The following is a 22,313-nucleotide window of genomic DNA, read 5'->3' as shown; positions in this document are numbered from 1 at the left end:
GCTACTTGGGAGGCTGAGGCAGGAGAATGGCTTGAACCCGGGAGACAGAGCTTGCAGTGAGCCGAGATCGCACCACTGCACTTCAGCCTGGGTGACAGACTCCATCTCAACAAAATAAATAAATAAGTAAATAAAAGAAAACAAAGAAAATAATCAATATGTAAAAGTGTTGATGCTGCCAAGCTCCCTTATTCTGGCAAACATGACTAGTCAATGTTTACATAAACGACTACAAAATTAAATCCCTGAATGAACCTTTATACTTATTCTTTATGTAAACCATTTTTTTTTTAAGTGAGGCTTACAGTCAACATCCTTTTAATAACTTTATGCTACCTATCTTCTTTTTTTTGAGACAGCATCTCGCTCTGTCGTCCAGGCTGGAGTAGAGGGAACACGATCTTAGCTCACTGCAACCTCCACATCCTGGGCTCAAGCAATCCTTACACCTCTGCCTCCTGAGTAGCTAGGAGTTGCTGGGACTGCAAGTGTGCACCACTATGCTGAGCTAATTTTGAAATGGGTTGTAGAGACAAGGTCTCATTATATTGCCCAGACTGGTCTCAAACTCCTGGGCTCAAGTGATCCCACTGATCGTGAGCCACCACAACCACTCCTATGCTATCTACCTAGACAACACCTTTTTCTTATTATAAAAGTAATGTGTGTTAACTGCAGAAAATTTAGTAACTACAGAAAAAACATAAGTATTAAAACAATTTCACCACCACCTAATAACCATGAGGAACACTAAATTATGTATCCACTTGACTCCTTCCAGTTTTTTTTCAATACACATGTAGTGTATAAATTATATGAAAAAGACAGGCATAATCCTCTTATAACATTTTTTTATATGATCACAAACATTTTCCCAGATTTGAGAATATGATGTTTAAAGTCTACATAGCATTCCATTTTACGAATGTACCATAATTACCAACCCTACCATTGGACATTTGTTTTCAATTTTTCTTTTTCATTTTTGAGACACTCTCACTCTGTCACCCAGGCTGGAGTGCAGTGGTGTAATCATAGCTCACTGCAACCTTAACGTCCTGGGCTCAAGTGATCCTCCCAACCTCCGCCTCCAGGTTCAAATGATTCTTTCGCTTTAGTCTCCCGAGTAGCTGGGACTACAGGCACATGTCACCATGCCCAACTAATTTTTAGTTTTTGTAGAGATGGGGTCTCACTATGTTGCCCAAGCTGGCCAATTTTTCAATACTAAAAATAACATAGAAGAGGTCCTCCTTAATTCTCCATCCCTAGTTCTGGCTTGACACAAAATATGTTTTCAATAAATATTTGTTTACTGAATATATACTCTGATATTATCTATTCTGAATCAGGCACTGTGCAAAGTACTTTTTAAACATGCTAATTCACTTTGTACTAACATCAACTACATGAAAGAAATATATTCTCATTTTACACTAGATTCATAAAGATTAAGTAACCTGCGAAAACAACAAAACTGGTAAGCAATGCAATTAAACTAAGATGCAGTCTGTGCTTCTTCCTTTACATCTTCTTCCCTCCCATCGCAAAGAAGAAAATATCCCAGAGAAAGATGGAATTGTAAAAGTTTATTAGGATATGTGGAACTTTCACTAAGACTTTTCTTCAAAATCCCTAGGATTGCTATGAAACAGCAGCAGCGTAATTTAAAGGAGTCGAGAGAATCTGCAGGAACTCAAATACAGCAATGATGGGAGACAGAATAGAACAGTCTGGAAAACTGTATGGCGTTATCAGATACACATGCCCTACAACCCAGCAACTCTATTCCTAGGTGTATAGCCTAGAAACTGATGCAAATTACACCAGAAAACCTATATAGTGATAGTCAGAGCAATGTTGTTCACAATAGTCAAAAGCTGGAAACAGTTCACATGTTCATCAAAATGTGCTTTTCAAACTCAGAACCAGTCTTCCCCCACCACCCCCACCAACTGAATACTGGTATGTCTGTAAAATACAATAAAAATTATTATATCTGTGCATTTTTTAAGTTGAATGCCAAATGGCCCAGCTGCTGTGAATGCAAAATGGTCTAGCTGCTGTGTAAAACCATTTGGAAGTTTCTCAAAAAATTAGAGTATCATACAGGGATGAGCAGACTGATCTGGATTTTATAAACAGATATAAGAAGCCAAGTTTTTGGTACACAATAGAGTTTGATGCCTAAAGAGCAAATAAAATTGCCAACAAAGAGAAGCATTAATAAGATTAATCTGAACTATATATATAATGCTTGCTGTGGTTTATCTGATCTAGTCCCTACTAAAGACACATATTCAGAAATTTCAATTATTCAGAGCTCTCAGATTTTTATCCCAGTCTAAAATAGAGGCAAAGACAAGGAGGCCAGCTAAAATAAGTACGTTTTACAGAAATATTATAATCATATACCGCTGATCTAAAAATGTCTACCTAAGAGCTCAAATACCATATAGTCCATGTTATTGCTGAAAAGGTTTAGGTGTAATTGTTTATTTGTAGACTAGAGGTTAAGAAACGTTTTCAAGGTTATACATGAAGGCAGAACTTAGAATAAATTCGAAATTGTCTGATTTTTCAGTTTAGTGTTCAAATAAATAACAAATTTCCTATTAAATATGCACTATATCCCATCATAAAAGAGACCCCAAAATCTGTGCATTTTCTCATTAACCAACCAGTTAAAAGTAAGGGACAGAGAGATTAAGTCATGAGTAATATTAGAGCTGGGCCTAGAACCTATGTCTCTTACTTCCCAGTCTATCTCTCTTCCCTACAACCCATGGGCCCAAATGTGGTGTCTTTTTAGTTTAAATTCCTGTATTTTGACAATCTATAAGAGTAATTACAGAGCTACTGTACAGATTATTTTCTCTTCTACTTAGAAAAAAACCACTGGCAGTACGACTATTTTATGGCAAATTCGCAAGCTCTTGACCTACAAAGGCTCTTCACTATCACAATACAAGAGATCTGAATTTGATTACCATTCCTGGACTCTCACTTCTGGCTAAGGAGATGCTATTGCAGAAGCACAGAATTACGTGAACAGAAGTTTGAGAAAAACTTCTGCTCTATCAAAAAGCAACCCATTTGAATGACCACTGAGTGTGATGATAGGCTCATAAAAAAAATTATTAAAAAAAAAAAAAGCAATGCATACACATGCCCAGAAATCTACTCAAACCATGTCTAGGAAGGACAACTGGATTAAAGAAACATAACAACTATGTAACTGTCGTAGAAAACTTAAGATTTTTATTACTTAACCAAAATCTGACAAATTCCATCTCTGAGTAGCAGGTGGCAAAAATGACAAGACTTTCCCTCAAATTAAAAAAACCTCACTGTCTCCGGGTATTTCCCATTAACAAGGACAAGTGTTATCCTCTTGCTGGAGTATTCTGCATTACCAGGCGGCCAGAAATCTGAACTGTTTTCTAGCTGATTATCTCAAACTTTGGTGTGTTTGCTTTCCTAATCTTGGGATGGTGGTGTCCCACAAATTCCTTTAGAGACGGAGAGGGGTAAAGAGCTGTCTCTTTCACACGGTGCTCTTCGTATCAGGAGGAAAGAAGGTTAACTGGACTCTTCCTAAGAGATGATCACTGTCAACATATCCAAAAGGGTACGGGATACCACCAATATAGGCCTCTGGAGAGACAGAAAGCTAAACCTGCTGTGAATTAGGACAACGTGGAGTTGCTGCTCGCCTGTACCAAGGTAGATGAAAACCTAATGCTTACTCATCCCAAAGCTACCAAGGTCTTCAAATACCGGGGTAAGGATCCAAGGCCCAGAGCAAGAGATTCAGCTCCACCCATTCAGCTCAAATGGGTTATACTCTGGTAAAAGCAAACCTCTCCTCACCCCAAGTAAGAACCAGGCGGGGGCAAAGCCAGGTTGTGGGCACTGCTCACCCATTGCATACCCAAACAAGCACCCTACGGCTGCTGTCACCACCCAGAAGTAGAGCAGATGCCCTGGCTTTAGCTCACTGCAGCCGGCATTGTTTACGCTCTTTCGCCGCCTTAGCCTCTGATAGGCCAGGAAAGTCCCCAGTACTGTCCACCAGGACTTGCAGCACGGTCGCAAGATGCTTGCCCCTTGCCTGTGGTTTGACACTTACGCTCCCTGGGCAGGGAGAGGTCACGGGACCTAAGGTCCGAGCAGGATCAGCAGGAATACCCGGCAGGCTGTGGCGGCGGCGGCGGCAGCAGCATTGGTGCTGCTGACCGCTGGGAAACGCCTCCTCCGAGGGCGGGGCCCGGAGCGCCACTGCCAGAGTGCCCGCCCCACCCTCAGTTCCTCTCCCCGCACACACTGAAAGCTTAAAGGGGCCGCAGCCCAGAGGTTTGCAGGCCTCAGGCGCTGCTTCCAGGTCATAGGCTTTCCAAGGCAAGAGGCAAATGATGGACCAACTAGGAAGACTACTGCGGTTCGGTGGACCTCTTTTTTTGGTGGTATTACACATAATATTCCAGAAACAAAGGAGATAACCAGTTCCCACTATCACAATCCTAATCCCTCCTCCAAGGGTGAAAAAAATTACTGCAGGTAACAGCCAAAGCATCAACGTAAATACACAGCCCCTCATTATATGTAAGCTGCTTACTTCATGAAACTCCTTTGGACTCGAGCAGTTCTTCAAATGGCATCTCAAAGGCCCGGAAAAGAACCTAGAATGCTCCACCTCACCTTTTCACGGAATTCCTTCTTTATGAAACTGGAGGAGGAATCCTGGACAATGATACAAGATGAGCAGGAAGGTAATAGAAGGTGAAATAGAAAAATACCAGCCTGGGCAACAAAGTGAGACCCCATCTCTACAAAAAATAAAAAATTAGCTGGGCATGGTGGTACAAGCCTGTAGTCCCAGCTACTCCGGAGGCTGAGGTGGGAGGATCCCGAGCCCAGGACTAGGCTGCAGTGAGCCAGACTGCACTACAACACTCCACCCTGAACAACCGAGTGAAACCTTACCTCTATAAAAGAAAAAAAAGAAAAATAACCTTCCCCTTCTTGTGTGTAAAATGTGATCTTTCAAAAATTGCCCTAAAAGTCAATGTTAATAAATGTACAAGTCTATGTAAGTAATCTTGCATGCCAATACAATTGTAATGTGCAGTCACCTAATGTAATATGAGGAGTTCTTAAGAAAATTGTAGTAGAAACAGCATTAATATTTCAAGGAGTTAAGTCCTAGTCTCTGAGATCTCCAAAGGTTAGCAACTAGTTTTAATTTTTCTTTTTGTAGAAAGAGTTTGTCCTGCCGGGCGCGGTGGCTCAAGCCTGTAATCCCAGCACTTTGGGAGGCCGAGACGAGGATCACGAGGTCAGGAGATCGAGACCATCCTGGCTAACACGGTGAAACCCAGTCTCTACTAAAAAATACAAAAATCTAGCCCGGCGAGGTGGCGGGCGCCTGTAGTCCCAGCTACTCGGGAGGCTGAGGCAGGAGAATGGCGGAAACCCGGGAGGCGGAGCTTGCAGTGAGCTGAGATCCGGCCACTGCACTCCAGCCTGGGCGACAGAACGAGACTGTCTCAAAAAAAAAAAAAAAGAAAAAAAGAAAGAGTTTGTCCTGAATCCTAGTTTACAAAGTTTGACTGCATTTTGTGTCTCCCATCATACCAACAGGAAAGATATGTGCTTTTTAAGTCCGTATTACTCCACCTAATTTAGATGACTCAACACACCTCCTTAAAGCCTTAGGCCATCACCAGATCAGTACAGGAATCAATGTAGTAAGCTTAAAGACCATTTGTAAGAAACCCAATTTCTCCTCTCCCCAACAGGAGTAAAGCAGAAATTTAAGAATCCAAAGAACAGTTATGAAGATTGCTCCACCAGGGAACAGACTCAGGTTACTCTTATTCTGAAGGTTTTAGAGAACCCTAACTTAAAGTTGCCAAGTACCGTTTCCTTACTTGGGTGGGGGCGGGGTAGATAAATAAATAAAGTTGCCAAATAAAAAACTGATTCAGATTAAAATAGTCTGATTTTTGAACTGCCAAGACAATCTCATTCTAAAATGCATTTAACTGTAAAGAATACCTCTGAATTACGTAATTAAGACCTTCGTTCATTATATTCCCATCAAGCTTAACACTATTCTGAGAGTAATAGTTTGCAGATCAGCCTTTCTCATCAGATTGTGAGTGCCTCAAGGGCAAGGGCTGGAATGTATCTTAATTATCTTTTTCTCCCAATGTGTGATACAAAATAAGTACCCAACAAATATTTATCACAAGAGGTATGACCAACATTTTCTGTTATGTAGCATTCTAGTGACACAGGACTTCAGTTAACCACAATAAACATAGTACAATGAGTGTATGTGTACATGTACACACAAATGGATAATACCCTGTGCTGTGCTTATGAGTGAATTAAACATTTTAAAAATTAGAGAAAAAAAATCTACTAACAGTCACAAAAAAAGCCAAATACTGTATGATCCCACTTTTATGAGGTATGCAAATTCATAAATTCATAGAACCAGAAAGTAGAATGGTAGTAACCAAAGATGGAGTGGGGGTGTGCCTCGGGAGGGGGATAGGAGAAATATTTAGATACAGAGTTTCACATCAGCAAGATGAGAAAGTTCTGGAGATCTGTTTCATAACAATGTGAATATACTTAACACGATTGAACTGTACACTTAAAAATGGTTGGCCGGGCGGGGTGGCTCAAGCCTGTAATCTCAGCACTTTGGGAAGCCGAGATGGGCGGATCATGAGGTCAGGAGGTCGAGACCATCCTGGCTAACACAGTGAAACCCCATCTCTACTAAAAAATACAAAAAACTAGCCGGGCGAGGTGGCGGGCGCCTGTAGTCCCAGCTACTCGGGAGGCTGAGGCAGGAGAATGGCGTAAACCCGGGAGGCGGAGCTTGCAGTGAGCCGAGATCTGGCCACTGCACTCCAGCCTGGGCGACACAGCGAGACTCCGCCTCAAAAAAAAAAAAAAAAAAAATGGTTAAGACGGTAAATTTTACACTATTGTTTTTATTTTTTTATTTTTATTTTTTTTGAGACGGAGTCTCGCGCTGTCGCCCAGGCTGGAGTGCAGTGGCTGGATCTCGGCTCACTGCAAGCTCCGTCTCCCCGGTTCACGCCATTCTCCTGCCTCAGTCTCCCGAGTAGCTGGGACTATAGGCGCCCGCCACCTCGCCCGGCTAGTTTTTTTGTATTTTTTAGTAGAGACGGGGTTTCACCGTGTTAGCCAGGATGGCCTCGATCTTCTGACCTCATGATCCACCCGTCTTGGCCTCCCAAAGTGCTGGGATTACAGGCTTGAGCCACCGCGCCCGGCCTCACTATTGTTTTTATACCATACACAAAAAATGAGACATTCATTTATATAAAAATTGCTTTGCAAATATTTAAAGAAAACAAAACATGATATGGAAGACAGAAGTAACTATATAAATACAGTTGACCCTTGAACAACATGGATTTGAACCGCACAGGGTGACTTGCCTGTGAATTTTTTTCTGCCCGTCACCCCTAATTCACCAGGACCAACCCCTCCTCTTGCTCAGCCTATTCAACATGAGGATGATAACAAGGATGAAGACCTTTATGATGATCCACTTCCATTTAATGAATAGTAAATATATTTTCTATTTACTGGGCAATAAAGTGAAACCCTGTCTCTAAAAATAAAAATAAAAAATTATCTGGGCGTGGTGGTGCATGCCTGTTAGTCCCAGCAACTCGGGAGGCTTAGGTGGAAGGACTGCCTGAGCCCAGGAAGAGTGAGTCAAGAGGGGACCACAGCACTCCACCCTGAAGGATGAAGTGAGAAAAATATTTTTTCCTCCTTCTGATTTTCTTAACATTTTCTTTTCTCTAGCTTACTTTACTGTAAGAATACAATATATAATACATATACAAAATATGTGTTAAACAACTGTTTATGTTATCAATAAGGCTTCTGGTCAACAGTAGGCTATTAGTAAAGTTTTGGGGGAATCTAAAGTTATATGTGAAGTTCCCACTGCACAGGGGGATCCCTAACCTTGGCATTGCTCAAGGGTCAAATGTGCCAATGTGGAAGAAATCCATTAAGTTTTAAGAAGAAATTTGCAAGACAGTATATGAAGTCTAATTCCTTTTTTGCGTGTGTGTGTGTGTGTATATATATATATGTCTCACATACACATTTACATATGCATTTGTGTAAGCTAATAATGACCCTCAAAGAGATCAGGTTGTAATCCCTGGAACTTGTAAATGTTACTTTATTTGGAAAAAGGGTCTTTGCAGATGTGATTAAATTAAGGATCTCGAGATGGGGGGATTACCCTGGATTATCTGGGTGGGTCCTAAAGGCAATCACATATATCATTACGGGCAAGACAGAAGGAGATTTGACACAATGGAGAAAGTGATACGAAGAGGGATCGGAGAAAGATTAGAACAGAGTAGAGTAAGATGGCCACAGGCCTAGAAGTGCCAGCAGCCACCAGAAGCTGGAAGAGGCCAGGAACCGATTCTTTCCTAGGGCCTCTGGAGGGAGTGTGGTCCCGCTGACTGACACCCTGATGTAGGTCCATAAGACTCATTTTGGATTTCTGGCCTCCATACTTTGAGAGAACAAATCCCGTTGTTTTAAGCCACCAAGTTTGTGGTCATTTGTTACAGCAGCCATAGAAAACTAGGACAACATTGTACATGTTTGAATGTACATAAACATTTTCTGGAAGGATCTGTAGAAAATTGTTAACCATGGCTACTTCTGAGAGTGTGTCTAAGGGTTAAGCAAAGAAATTTTTTTAAAAAACTTTTACTTTTAACTTTAATACCCATCCATGCCTTCTGATTTTTAATAATGAGCTTCAGCATCTTTTATAATAATTTTATATTTTTTATTATTAAATTTTTTTCATTTACTTTTTCTTTAACTCCCACTTAGATGATAAATAATGCTTTTAAAAGCTTTATAACTTTAAAATTCCCACTTAGAGCCTTGAAGCTGGATCATCTGCCTATATTCATCCCAAAGGCTACACTTCACTTTCCCTCTTAACATTTTTCTTGTGTGCATGATATCTCCTTTGTAAGAAGGAACTCAGTTTTATTCATTATCCCAGCATTGAGCATAGTGCTTTGTACTCTAGTGTAAAATTTCTAAAATGGCACCATTTCATCAAGTCACAGAAGTCTTTTTGTTTTCTGTTTTTTGGGACAGGGTATTGCTCCATTGCCTAGGCTGAAGTATGGTGGTGCAATCACCGCTCACTCTAGTCTCAACCTCCCAGCCTCAAGTGAGCCTCCTGCCTCAGCCTCCTGAGTAGCTAGGACTACTGGGGCATGTACCACCACATCTGTCTAATTTTTAAATTTTTTTGTAGAGACAGGGTTTCACTATGTGGCCCAGGCTGGTCTCGAAGTCCCAGGCTCAAGCAATCCTCCTGCCTCAGCCTCCCAAAGAGTTGATATTATAGGCATGAACCACCCAGCCAGAAGTTTTTTTTTTTTTTTTTGAGATGGAGTCTCGCTCTGTCACCCGGGCTGGAGTGCAGTGGCCGGATCTCAGCTCACTGCAAGCTCCGCCTCCCGGGTTCACGCCATTCTCCTGCCTCAGCCTCCCGAGTAGCTGGGACTACAGGCGCCCGCCACCTCGCCCGACTAGTTTTTTGTATTTTTTTTTAGTAGAGACGGGGTTTCACCGTATTAGCCAGGATGGTCTCGATCTCCTGACAGTGATCCACCCGTCTCGGCCTCCCAAAGTGCTGGGATTACAGGCTTGAGCCACCGCGCCCGGCCCAGAAGTCTTAAATATACAATAATTGTATCTTTTTTTTTTTTTTTTTGAGACAGGGTCTTGCTTTGTTACTGAGGCTAGCATGCAGTAGCACCAACAGGGCTCACTGCAGCCTCAACTTCCTGGGCTCTGGCAATCCTTCTGCCTCAGCACCTCATATGGCTGGGACCACAGGTATGTGCCATCATGCCCAGCTAACTTTCTTACTTTTTGTAGAGATGGGGGTCTCACCATCTTACCCAGGCTGGTTTTGAACTCCTGGACTCAAGTGAACTGCCTGCCTCAGCCTCCCAAAGTGCTGGGATTACAGGCATGAGCCACCACACCTGGTCTTATAAAGAAAATTTTGTAGAATGTGTATTTCAAATGTGTTGAGAAAGCAAGATATATTTAATTAAATTCTGAAGTAAACCCTTTTCTTTTTTTTTCTTTTTTTTTTTTTCTGAGACGGAGTCTCGCTCTATTGCCCAGGCTGGAGTGCAGTGGCCAGATCTCAGCTCACTGCAAGCTCCGCCTCCCGGGTTCACGCCATTCTCCTGCCTCAGCCTCCCAAGTAGCTGGGACTACAGGCGCCCGCCACCTCGCCCGGCTAATTTTTTTTGTATTTTTTAGTAGAGACGGGGTTTCACCGTGTTAGCCAGGATGGTCTCGATCTCCTGACCTCGTGATCTGCCCGTCTCAGCCTCCCAAAGTGCTGGGATTACAGGCTTGAGCCACCGCGCCCGGCCGTAAACCCTTTTCAAAGTGAAAATAAATCACTCAGTAATATTATTTTGAAATTTTCCAAGATTTTTGCCACTGTTTTCCTAGTTACTTTTTTATTATAAGATCTACTAAAGAGGGTAATTTCATTTTTAGAATCTTTCACTTTGGCAAAGCCATGGCAGTAGAACAGTTGCTTGAAGGAAATCTTACTGCAGAACGCTCTACTCTAGATTAAATTTAGTGTAAACCTGGAGTCATGTTGAGCTCTGGAGGTAGACAGATTGAGTTGTAAACCTTGCTCTGCCACAAACCAGCTGATCCTCAGTTTTATCAATCATCATAACAATACCATCTTCATGTTGCTCCCTATTTAAGACACACTTCTTGAGCATATATTATGTGCCAGGCACTATCCTAAGCACTTCACATGTATTTACTCATTTAATCCTTAAAACCCTTAAGTTGATATTATTATCCCTATTTAATAATAAGGCAATTGAGGCAAAGAGGGTAACTTGCCTAACATGACTCAACTAATCATTGTTGTAAAGATTAAATGTTGTACATGTTGGCCGGGCGAGGTGGCTCAAGCCTGTAATCCCAGCACTTTGGGAGGCCGAGGTGGGCGGATCACGAGGTCAGGAGATCGAGACCATCCTGGCTAACAAGGTGAAACCCCGTCTCTACTAAAAAATATATAAAAAGGCCGGGCGCGGTGGCTCAAGCCTGTAATCCCAGCACTTTGGGAGGCCGAGACGGGCGGATCACGAGGTCAGGAGATCGAGACCATCCTGGCTAATACGGTGAAACCCCGTCTCTACTAAAAATACAAAAACTAGCCGGGCGAGGTGGCGGGCGCCTGTAGTCCCAGCTACTCGGGAGGCTGAGGCAGGAGAATGGCGGAAACCCGGGAGGCGGAGCTTGCAGTGAGCTGAGATCTGGCCACTGCACTCCAGTCTGGGCGACAGAGCGAGACTCCGCCTCAAAAAAAAAAAAAATATATATATATATATATAAAAAAATTAGCGGCCGGGCGCGGTGGCTCAAGCCTGTAATCCCAGCACTTTGGGAGGCCGAGACGGGTGGATCACAAGGTCAGGAGATGGAGACCATCCTGGCTAACACCATGAAACCCTGTCTCTACTAAAAAATACAAAAAACTAGCCGGGCGAGGTGGCGGGCGCCTGTAGTCCCAGCTACTCGGGAGGCTGAGGCAGGAGAACGGCGTGAACCTGGGAGGCGGAGCTTGCAGTGAGCTGAGATCCGGCCACTGCACTCCAGCCAGGAGACAGAGCGAGACTCCGTCTCAAAAAAAAAAAAAAAAAAAATTAGCCAGGCGTGGTGGCGGGCGCCTGTACTCCCAGTTACTCGGGAGGCTGAGGCAGGAGAATGGCGTGAACCTGGGAGGCGGAGCTTGCAGTGAGCAGAGATCACACCACTACACTCCAGCCTGGGCGACAGAGTGAGACTCCGTCTCAAAAAAAAAAAAAAAAGAATTTCAAATAAATTAGGTAGGTACTCCACCCTAAGACCAAGGAACTCCCCATTCCTTAAGTGTGGGCTACAAACAGTGACTTCCCTTCAAAGAATACAGTATAGAAAACGAGGGAAAAAAAGTAAATTCACACTGTAGAAACCTCACAAACACTATTTCAGGTCAATATGAACAGTCAAGGTCAATATTAACAGTCAAATCATGTTGATAGCATGTACCCTTGATATGATATGATGAAATGGCACTTTACCTCTGTGGTCTTCCTTCCTAAAACCCATAACTCCAGTCTAATGAGAAAAACATCAGACAAATTCCAGTAAAAGGACATCTTAAAATGTATTTGACTAGTACCTCTCAAAACAGATTAAAATTTTTTTTAATTCAGATCTATAATTTTTCTAACTTTCTTAGTTGAAGTCTTTCTGAACTAGTCTAAAATAAAGTTAATTTTGAGACTAATTGAGACTGTTGAGATACTGCTTACACCCAAAGACACACGAACAAACCTGGTGCAGCGGCCCACGCCAGTAATCCCAGCACTTTGGGAGGCTGGAGCCAGAGGACTGTTTGAGGCCAGGAGTTCAAGACCAGCTTAGGCAACATACTGAGACTGTGTCTCCACAAAAAGAAAAAATTGAGGGCCGGACACGGTGGCTCATGCCTGTAATCCCAGCACTTTAGTACTTTGGGAGGCCGAGGCAGGCAGATCACTTGAGTCCAAAAGTTCAAGACCATCCTGGGCAACATAGTGATACCTTGCCTCTACAGAAAAAAAAAAAAAAAATTAGCTGGGCGTGGTGGCACTCGCCTGTAGTCCCAGTCACTACAGGCTGAGGTGAGAGGATCCCTTGAGCCTGGGAGGCGAAGGCTGCAGTAAGCAGAGATGGGGCCAACACACTCCAGCCTGGGAGACAGAGTGAAACCCCATCTCAAAAAAATAAATAAATAAATAAAATAGCTGAGCCACCCTTGTCACAGTATTTTTTTTTAGAATATAAAAATCAAAATAAAAAAAGAAATACAGCCAACTGGTTAGTCAGATACTGTTTTGGTCACTTTGTCATACAGAGAAGATGATGTCAGTTTTGGCCAATTTTGTTCAACAAATATTTTTGACCACCTAGTTTGTTGCAGGCATTGTTGAGCCACTGAGGTAAACTCGCAGGAAAAAAAAAAAAAATCTATGCTGTGCTTTCATTTCTACGAGAAAATCTAACAATATATAGACAAACAATAAACAATTATATAACAATATATGCCATGAAGTAAATAAGGAAAAGTGAAGTAAAAGTGACCAAGAGGGCTCCTCTAATTAAGAGCTGAGAATAGTATCTCTTTAAGGAGATATTTAAGTTGAGGCCTGAGAGTGCCAGTAATAAAGCCTGGGGGTAGGGGTAGAGTGACGTGGAAGTTCCAGAACAGAATGCAAAGACAGAAAAGAATAAGCATAATGTGTTGGAGTTACATACATCAAGTAGGTAGAGTAACTGCCCTGATAGAAATGACCTAAGTAATGTATTCTAAACTCCAGAGGCAAGAATAGGAAAATCATTCAAAAACCTTAAAACTCTCCAACATTGACTACCAAGAATCCATCAATCCTAATCAGATTAAGAACTCAATTTTTATGCATCCCTTTAGCTACCTCCCGCCACCACTGTCACAGTTGTCCATCTCCCATATGGTAAATGCTATTCTGCATTGCCCCATCTTCCCTCTAAAAACTATCATGCTGGTCATTCACATTTCATCGCATCTCTGGTAGAAGTACTTTTTTAAAGGGGCTGGGGGAATTCTACCCAGAAATTGCTCTTGCATTCTCCTACAGATCCCTACTTCATGTAGTACAACCATAGGTTAAGAGCAAAGGCCCTAGAGACACACTAACCTGGGTTCGAATTCAGGTTCCACCACTTAGTTCTATGATTTTGAGCAAGTTGCACAGCCTTTTAAAGACTCAGTTTCCTCATCTGTAAAACACTGTGAGGATAAAAAAAGATAAAATATAGCTGGGCGTGGTGGCTCATGCTTGTAATCCCAGCACTTTGGGAGGGTGAGGAGGGCAGATTGCTTAAGCCTAGGAGTTTGAGACCAGGCTGGGTAACATGGCAAAACCCTGTCTCTACAAAAAATACAAAAATTAGCTGGATGTAGTGGCATGTGCCTGTAGTCCCAGCTACTCGGGAGGCTTAGGTGGGAGGATCGATTGAGCCCAGGTTGAGGCTACAGTGAGCCATGATCACACCACTACACTACAGCCTGGGTGACAGAGCGAGACCCTGTCTCAAAAAATAAATAAATAAAATAAAATAAAATGTGGGACCCAGTAGGCATTCAATACATGTTAGCTACTGCTAGTAAAATTATTTGGGCATGTATTTTATTCAAGGAACAGAGCTGAGCCCAGAGGGATTACAGAAACTATAATTTGCTACAGTAAATTGTTTGAGAGATAAAACTGTCAAACTCCCTTAGGTCAGGACCTTTGTCTTTTTCTGGTTCACCAGTGTATTCCCTGAATCTAGAACAATGTGTAACAGACATTAAGCATCAATCTCAATATCTGTTCAATGAATGAATAAGACCTCATTAAAGAAGCAGAAGAGAGCCTGGCTTTACCTTAACATATTCATTCCTGTCAACATTTTTAACACTTATCCTAAGGCACTGTTAAAGATGTTTATTACTTTTAATTGCTTACCAAAAACCTAAACAGTGTTCATAATATTAAGGCACTCAAATTTATTGCAATTAAAACTTTGCTGCTGGAGCAGCTGAGAGCTGAAAACATGGTGGTCCCTGGAGCATGGTATGCCCAGAGAGGGCATGGAAGCTCCATGCCTCTTCCCCTATACCTCACCCTATATAGCTCTTTGTATCCTTTGCAATATCCTTTATAATAAACTGGATGGAAAATGTGTTTTCCTGAGTTCTGTGAACAGCTCTAGCAAATTAATCAAACCCAAGGCGGGGGTTGGGGGATTGTAGGAATGCCCATTTATATAGTCAGTCTACAGAAGCACAGGTTAAAAAAAAAAAAAAAAAAAACCTGGGGCTTGAGATTGGCATCTGACTCGGGGGGAGATTGGCATCTGACTCGGGGGCAGTCTTGTGGGACTAAACCCTCAACCTGTGGGATCTGACACTACCTCCAGATAGAGAGTGTCAGAATTGGCCAGACACGGCGGCTCATGCCTGTAATCCCAACACTTTGGGAGGCTGAGGTGGGCGGATCACTTGAGGCCGGGAGTTCAAGACCAGCCTGGCCAAAATGGAGAAACTCCGTCTCTACTAAAAATACAAAAAATTAGATGGGCGTGGTGGTGGGTTCTTGTAATCCCAACTACTCAGGAGGCTGAGACAGGAGAATCGCTTGACTCCAGGAGACAGAGGTTGCAGTGAGCCAAGATCATGCCACTGCACTCCAGCGTGGGCGACAGAGCGACTCTGTCTCAATTAAAAAAAAAAAAAAAAAGTCAGAATTGAACTGAATTAGAGGACACACAGCTGGTGTCCACTGCTGAAGAACTATTTGCTTGGTGTGTGGGGAAAAAAATCCCACACATCTGAGGTCACAGAAGTTTTCTGTATTGTGAGAGTATAAGATAAACTTATTAAAGTTTCTTATTCTATATTCTCAGAATTAGTGTCAGAACTGGGATTTGCTAGAATGACTTTGGCTCACAGACACATATGGTTTGGGAAGAAAAAGGATAAAAGGATAGGGATGAAGAACTTTGATTCCTAGGTGGCTAAGTGGTCACCTATGGCAAGGAGCCGAAGTTATGCTGCCATCTTACATTACTCAAGGTAAAAATTATCCATGGAATCTAGAGATGGATCCAATTGCCTGGGAGTTGGTTCACAGGATGCACAAGGAAATGCAAACTAGTATTAAAAAAGTGAAATGTTGGCTAGGCATGGTGGCTCACGCCTGTAATCCCAGCACTTTGGGAGGCCAAGGCAGGTGGATCACAATGTCAGGAGATCAAGACCATCTGGCTAACATGGTGAAATTCCATCTCTACTAAAAATACAAAAAAATTAGCAGGGCGTGGTGACTCACATCTGTAATCCCAGCTACTTGGGAGGCTGAGGCAGGAGAATCACTTGAGCCTGGGAGGCAGAGGTTGCAGTGAGCTGAGATTGTGCCATTGCACTCCAGCCCTGGAGACAGAGTAAGACTTCGTCTCAAAAAAAAAAAAGAAAAAAAAGTGAAATGTTAAATCCCTTGGTTATTGTTATCTGTAAGAGCTAAAATGAAATTAAAAGAGAGTGGTGGGTTGGACCTTCCTGCTAGACCAAGCTCAGACTTCAGTGAGTGTGAGAGCTTGGGCCTCACACTAGCCTCAAAGCTGTCCCCCAAGGGAAAAATTTATGCCGGGACCACAGAAAGTGCTTCTAAGACCTCTGGTAACCAAGAAGGTGGTCTGCGAAAACCAAAGAACTATAGAAACCAGGGGGTACAATGTGAAGGAATTGTTTGATTTTGTACATTAGTATCACAAGCTCCCTGAAGGGGACAGTCTGATTCCACCTATAAATGCCAAGTGGAACACCCCAGATCCAGATAAGGCCACGGATATGCTTCATATGCAAGCCATGTGAAACTGGCTTTATGATGACTAGGACATTTGCCCTCTGAATATGCCCACTAGCCAGTCATGGTAAATGCTGTGGTTAAGGGTGACCCCTTAATGTGGATAACTTTACTGTTGCAAAATCAAAAGACAGGTCGAGAAGCCTTATCAAATGTGCTGTCTCAGTTTCCTCTCGTGAGTCTTACAGATGCTAATAAAACTATTAAGTTAAGAGAATGGTGAGACAGAGGACAAATGGATTCATCCTGGAAGGTGGAAATTTTTAAATGGTTATTAAGAAATAAGGTAGCAGGGTGCGGTGGCTAATGCCTATAATCCCAGCACTCTGGGAGGCCAAGACGGGATGATCACTTGAGCCCACGAGTTCAAGACTAGCCTGGGTGCCAAAGGAAGACCCTGCTGGTGTCCCAACATTAAGGGGTTCCAAACAAGTTTGCTATATTTACCCTAGTTTGCAGAAATTATAAGTCAGGAGGCAGATTAGAATAAAAATCTGATCTGAAATTGTGGAGGCAATAGGTAGATGAGTCAAGATAAAGACTGACAAATGGACAAGAGTCTCTTGGCTCAATCACCTGCTGGGGACCCCAAGCCTTCTGTATACAAGTAGGTAAAATGGTCAGGGAGTGGCGAAGAGAAATTCCTGGGGCTCCTTCATATGGAAGCCCCAGGCACAGTGGTACCAAGAGCCATTGGTGAAGCCCCGAAGAGGACTACAATTAGATTCAGAGAAGGCCAGGCGTAGTGGTTCACACCTGTAATCCCAGCATTTTGGGAGGCCGAGACAAAAGAATCCCTAGAGCCCAGGAGTTCGAAACCAGCCTGGGCAACAAGGCAAAACCCCATCGCTACAAAAATTTGCCAGGCATGGTGATGCACATCTGTAGTCCCAGCTACTGGAAGGCTGAGATGGGAGGATCACCTGAGCCCTGGAGGTCGAAGCTGCAGTGAGTCATAATTGCAGCACTGCGCTCCAGCTAGGGCAAAAGAGTGAGATCTGATCACACACACACACACACAAAAAAAACCAAAGATGTAAGTGTTGACAGAACTATGAAAGTTGGAAGCTGTGTCTCCTATACATAAATGTTTTATGGGAATGGATATTATGTCTGGCTGGGGAACACTTCCCCTACCTGGTATTGCAAAAACAAAACCTGTTGATGAAGTCCTAATAGAAGCTCCAGTTAGAAAAGTTAGGGTTAGCCAGGTGTGATGGCTCACACCTATAATCCTAGCACTTTGGGAAGCTGAGGCGGGTGGATTACTTGAGGTCAGGAGTTTGAGACCAGCCTGGCCAACATAGTGAAACCCTGTCTCTATTAAAAATAGAGCTACTTGGGAGGTGGAGGTGGGAGAATCGCTTGAACCCAGGAGGCAGAGGTTGCAGTGAGCCGAGATCGCACCACTGCACTCCAGCCTGGGCAAAAGAGCAAGACTCTGCCACAAAAAAAAATTTTTTTTAAAATAAAAGAAAGAAAAGAAAAGTGAGGGTTGATGGAATTAAGATAAAAGTTTAGGCCGGGCGCGGTGGCTCAAGCCTGTAATCCCAGCACTTTGGGAGGCCGAGACGGGCGGATCACGAGGTCAGGAGATCGAGACCATCCTGGCTAACACGGTGAAACCCCGTCTGTACTAAAAAAATACAAAAAACTAGCCGGGCGAGGTGGCGGCGCCTGTAGTCCCAGCTACTCGGGAGGCTGAGGCAGGAGAATGGCGTAAACCCGGGAGGCGGAGCTTGCAGTGAGCTGAGATCCCGCCACTGCACTCTAGCCTGGGCGACAGAGCGAGACTCCGTCTCAAAAAAAAAAAAAAAAAAAAAAAAAAGTTTACAGGAGAGTTGGTATATTCAAACACACTTCATGTGAGCATAAGAGCTCTACACCCTTCTCCCATACCTACTAGCCCTATGCCTCTCTTCATCTGTATGATTTGTAGCATCATTTATGATAAACTGTAAAAGTAAAAAACAAACAAAAAAAAACACTAAAAAAAAAAGCTGCTGCTAAAACTGAACTGTCAGTTGTAAAAGACTGTGATGGAATTACCACATACCATTGTTCAAAATTCAAAACTGATCAAGACTTTAAAGTAATGGAGAATAAAGTAAAAGGCATGTTAATTGTTACGGAATACCTTTGCTTGCCATTGCCTCAGTGAACAGCCTTTAAATTTTTTTTTTTTTTTTTTTGAGACAGAGTCTCGCTCTGTCACCCAGGCTGGAGTGCAATGGCTGGATCTCAGCTCACTGCAACCTCTGCCTCCCGGGTTCAAATGATCCTCTTGCCTCAGCCTCCCAAGTAGCTGAGATTACAAGTGCCCGCCACCACGCCCAGCCATTTTTTGTATTTTTAGTAGAGGGAGAGAGACGGGGTTTCACCATGTTGGCCCGACTGGTCTCGAACTCCTGACCTGGTGATCCGCCCGCCTCAGCCTCCCAAAGTGCTGGGATTACAGGCGTGAGCCACGGAGCCCAGCCTAAAATCTTATTTTAAAAAAATTTTACATTAGTTTACCAACTAGATTTAACTTATGGTAGCAAAATAAATTGATTTCACATTTATCTATATCATTAAATTTTATAAAAGCATTACAGTTTGTCCAGTCACTTCAGAGAAGTCAAAAGTCTTTTATAATTTCTTAAAAGTTTCAAAAGATTCTTAGCTTAATTTATTGGCTCTTTAGGTCAAAAGAAGGACTTCTCAGGGTGATGAAAATGGGGGAAGGAGGAACTCACCTTTCTAAAAATGAGTTTTCAATTACTATAATTATGCATAAGAAAGGCAGCATTTCTGGGCCAAGATTTGATGCCTTGGTCCCATGAGAATTAAATTAGAGCCATGCATAAATTTGGGGCGAGTTCTGCAAAAGCACTTCAACCTCTATTGATACTGAATGAAAAACTCATTGTTAAGATTCATCAACACGAATATATTTTCTAACACACACTAGCCACTCTGGCAACATCCCTTTCATCATTTTCTATCCAAGAAACAGAATGGAATGCATTTCAATCCTGCCCAACAATGACCACGATTACAAGTCGGGAGACAGCTCAAAAGTAAGAATCTAGTTCACCGAGCCCCGATCTAAAAGTAGCAAGGCCCAGCCCACATTGCTGGCTATTGTATTGGTTCCCCCACACCTCCAGGGCTGGAAGGACACCTGAACGCTCCCGACACCTTGAGAGAGAGAAAGCCAAACGTTAAGGGCGGGGTGGTGGATGATCGGAATCGTTCACATCGCAGCAAGCCGGGAGGGACACAGGTGTGCGGCCAGGCCCCGCTGCCGCTGTCCTTGCCACGCTCCGAGAAGACAAGGCCCTTCGCAACCACCACAGCCCTAGTAGGCGCTTACTTATTCATTCGCTTGACAATTACGCGAGGGGCACTCTAGCAGGGCCGGCTCTCGGGGCCCCCGCCCCAGTCCCGGTACACCGCTGCCGCCAGGCGCGGCCCTGCGCCGCCCGCGCCCCCCAGACGCTACCACCCGTGCCCCGCTGCGGCGCGCTGTGGCACCCGGAGCCCACCCCCGGCCTCCGCAGCACACCAGCGCCCACGCCCCCCGCCCTGCCCGCCGCAGGTCCCCCGGCCTCCGCCCCGCTTCGCCGCCTCAGACCTGCCGGGTTCGTGTGGCAAAGGAGGCGCGCGTCTGGAGGACCCCAGCAGCCCAGGATCCAAGGGCTCCTCTGAGCGCGCGATGGCTCCACTCGAGGGCCTCGCGGGTGGGGCCACTGACCACTCACCTCAGCCGGGTCAGAACCAAGGGGCCTGCTCTAAGCCGTTTGAAACCGCTTGGGCCGCCGCACACCCCGCAGTGTCCTCGTTCTTTATTGGTCCTCGACAGACCGCCCATCGGCCTTTTATTGGTCCATTTGAAAGGCCTATGGGCACGCGCCGCCCGCAGCCTTAAAGGGGCCGCGAGCAGCCGTGTTTCCCTGTGGACCAGACGCTGCCTACACAGGTGGGGACGCTGGTCGCTGCCGGGGGCAAGCTGCCGACGACTCCAGAAAGAAGGGCGAAAGATGTGTGTAGACCTGGGCATCCCTGGCCATCAGCATGTTTGCTTTATTTAATTACAGATGTTCAAGCTGCTGTCAACACCTGGCAATTTTTTTGGTCATTATTCATTCGCCTGAGATTGACTGTGAAGCTAAGTGCTGTGAGGGAAACCAGAGGCAGCTGAAAGTAACAGCGAATGAAGCCAGGACGCTGGATTCTGACCTCGGACCTGTTCTGAGTAAATCACTTTTCTCAGTAAATCTTCTGGAGTTGTTTCCTTATCTGTAAAATGGGATAACGATGTTTCCCTTACAATTTAATGGGAGGAGTTAATATAACTAATAGAATGTCTTGAGAAAAGCCTTTGTGAACTGTAACGCATTCTGCAACTGCTGAATACTCCCTTATAAAAATGAGAGGCTGGGTTAACGTGATCTCCAGAATTCTAGCTTAGTTCTACATTCAGTGTTTCTATGAATGAGTTCAGGTCCTTACTTCCAAGGAATTTGTAATCTACAATGGTTAGAGGAATATAACATACAGAGTAGTCACTAAAATTCAAAGCAGTGTAATAACTGTATAAATGAAAAGCTATAAATGCTTAGACACAGGAGAAATTTGATGGGGAGGATCTGTGAGGAAGGTGAATTTTAAATCTAGGATTTAAAGAATGTGTAGATTCTCAACAGGCTAAAAGATGGAGAGGGGATGGATAAAAGTAAATGAAACAATTACATGTTTTTTAATTGTCAAGTTGGCAGAGATGAAAAAGTTCAACAACCTTTGGTTGGTACAGATTTGGAAAAACAGGCCGGGTGCAATGGCTTATGCCTGTAATCCTAGCACTTTGGGAGGCCGAGGCAGGGGGATTGCTTGAGGCCAGGGGTTTAAGACCAACCTGGGCAACATAGCAAGACCCCGTCTCTGTTTTTTAAAGTAAAAAATAAAAAGATTTGGAAAAACGGACACTCAAAGTCACTATTGGCAAGAGTATAGTTGGTACAAACCTTTAGGAGAACAATTTGGCAGTAACTAAAATGTACATAATCTAGTTCTGGCCCAGTAATGCCACTATGAGGAATTTATCCTACAGATCTGTGCAAGTATGCAAAGAAAAATGTACAAGGATGTTTACTGTGGTACTGCCTTTTTTTTTTTGAGACAGAGCCTCACTCTGATGCCCAGGCTGGAGTACAGTGGTGCGATCTCGGCTCACTTCAACCTCCACCTCCTGGGTTCAAGCGATTCTACTGCCTCAGCCTTCTGAGTAGCTGGGACTACAGGCGCATGCCATCATGCCCAGCTAATTTTTTGTAGTTTTAGTAGAGAGGGGTTGCACCGTGTTAGCCAGGCTCATCTTGATCTGCTGACCTCGTGATCTGCCCACCTTGGCCTCCCAAAATGCTGGGATTATAGGCGTAAGCCACTGCGCCTGGCTTTTTTTTTTTTTTTTTTTTGACAGAGTCTCGTTCTTGTCGCCCAGGCCGTAGTGCAATGGCGTGATCTCGGCTCACTGCAACCTCTACTTCCTGGGTTCAAGTGATTCTCCTGCCTCAGCCTCCCAAGTAGCTGGGATTACAGGCACCTGCCAACATGCCCGGCTAATTTTTTTTTTTTTTTTTTTTTTTGTATTTTTAATAGAGATGGGGTTTCACCATTTTGGTCAGGCTGGTCTCAAACTCCTGACTTCAGGTGATCCGCCTGCCTCAGCCTCCCAAAGTGCCGAGATTACAG

The 22,313-nt window shown here is 43.8% G+C and overlaps 1 protein-coding gene and 1 long non-coding RNA gene across 5 annotated transcripts in view; one reads left to right on the top strand and one right to left on the bottom strand.

The window, feature by feature from the left end:
- The window catches only part of CKAP5 (cytoskeleton associated protein 5), a 105,379-nt gene extending 84,960 nt beyond the window's left edge, over positions 1-20,419 (bottom strand). The window contains exon 1 of one of the 4 annotated variants that reach the window (XM_033207816.1): positions 20,324-20,419. The gene's annotated coding sequence lies outside the window, so the exon portion shown is untranslated. Of the gene's footprint in view, positions 1-4,132; positions 4,255-13,865; positions 13,886-20,323 lie in introns of those variants that run through there. The other 3 variants (XM_033207819.1, XM_033207818.1, XM_033207817.1) reach the window with 3 other exon arrangements.
- A 78-nt stretch (positions 20,420-20,497) lies between these two features.
- Positions 20,498-20,839, top strand: LOC117081634. Its single transcript, XR_004436209.1, has 2 exons — positions 20,498-20,541; positions 20,660-20,839. It is a non-coding gene; the product is annotated as an uncharacterized LOC117081634 (long non-coding RNA).
- Positions 20,840-22,313: the final 1,474 nt, after the last annotated feature.

The sequence above is a fragment of the Trachypithecus francoisi genome, unplaced genomic scaffold (assembly GCF_009764315.1).
Source record: "Trachypithecus francoisi isolate TF-2019V2 unplaced genomic scaffold, Tfra_2.0 Lachesis_group8, whole genome shotgun sequence".
NCBI lineage: Eukaryota > Metazoa > Chordata > Mammalia > Primates > Cercopithecidae > Trachypithecus > Trachypithecus francoisi.
Note: the sequence above shows the minus strand (reverse complement) of the source record. Positions and strands in the feature narration are given on the sequence as shown.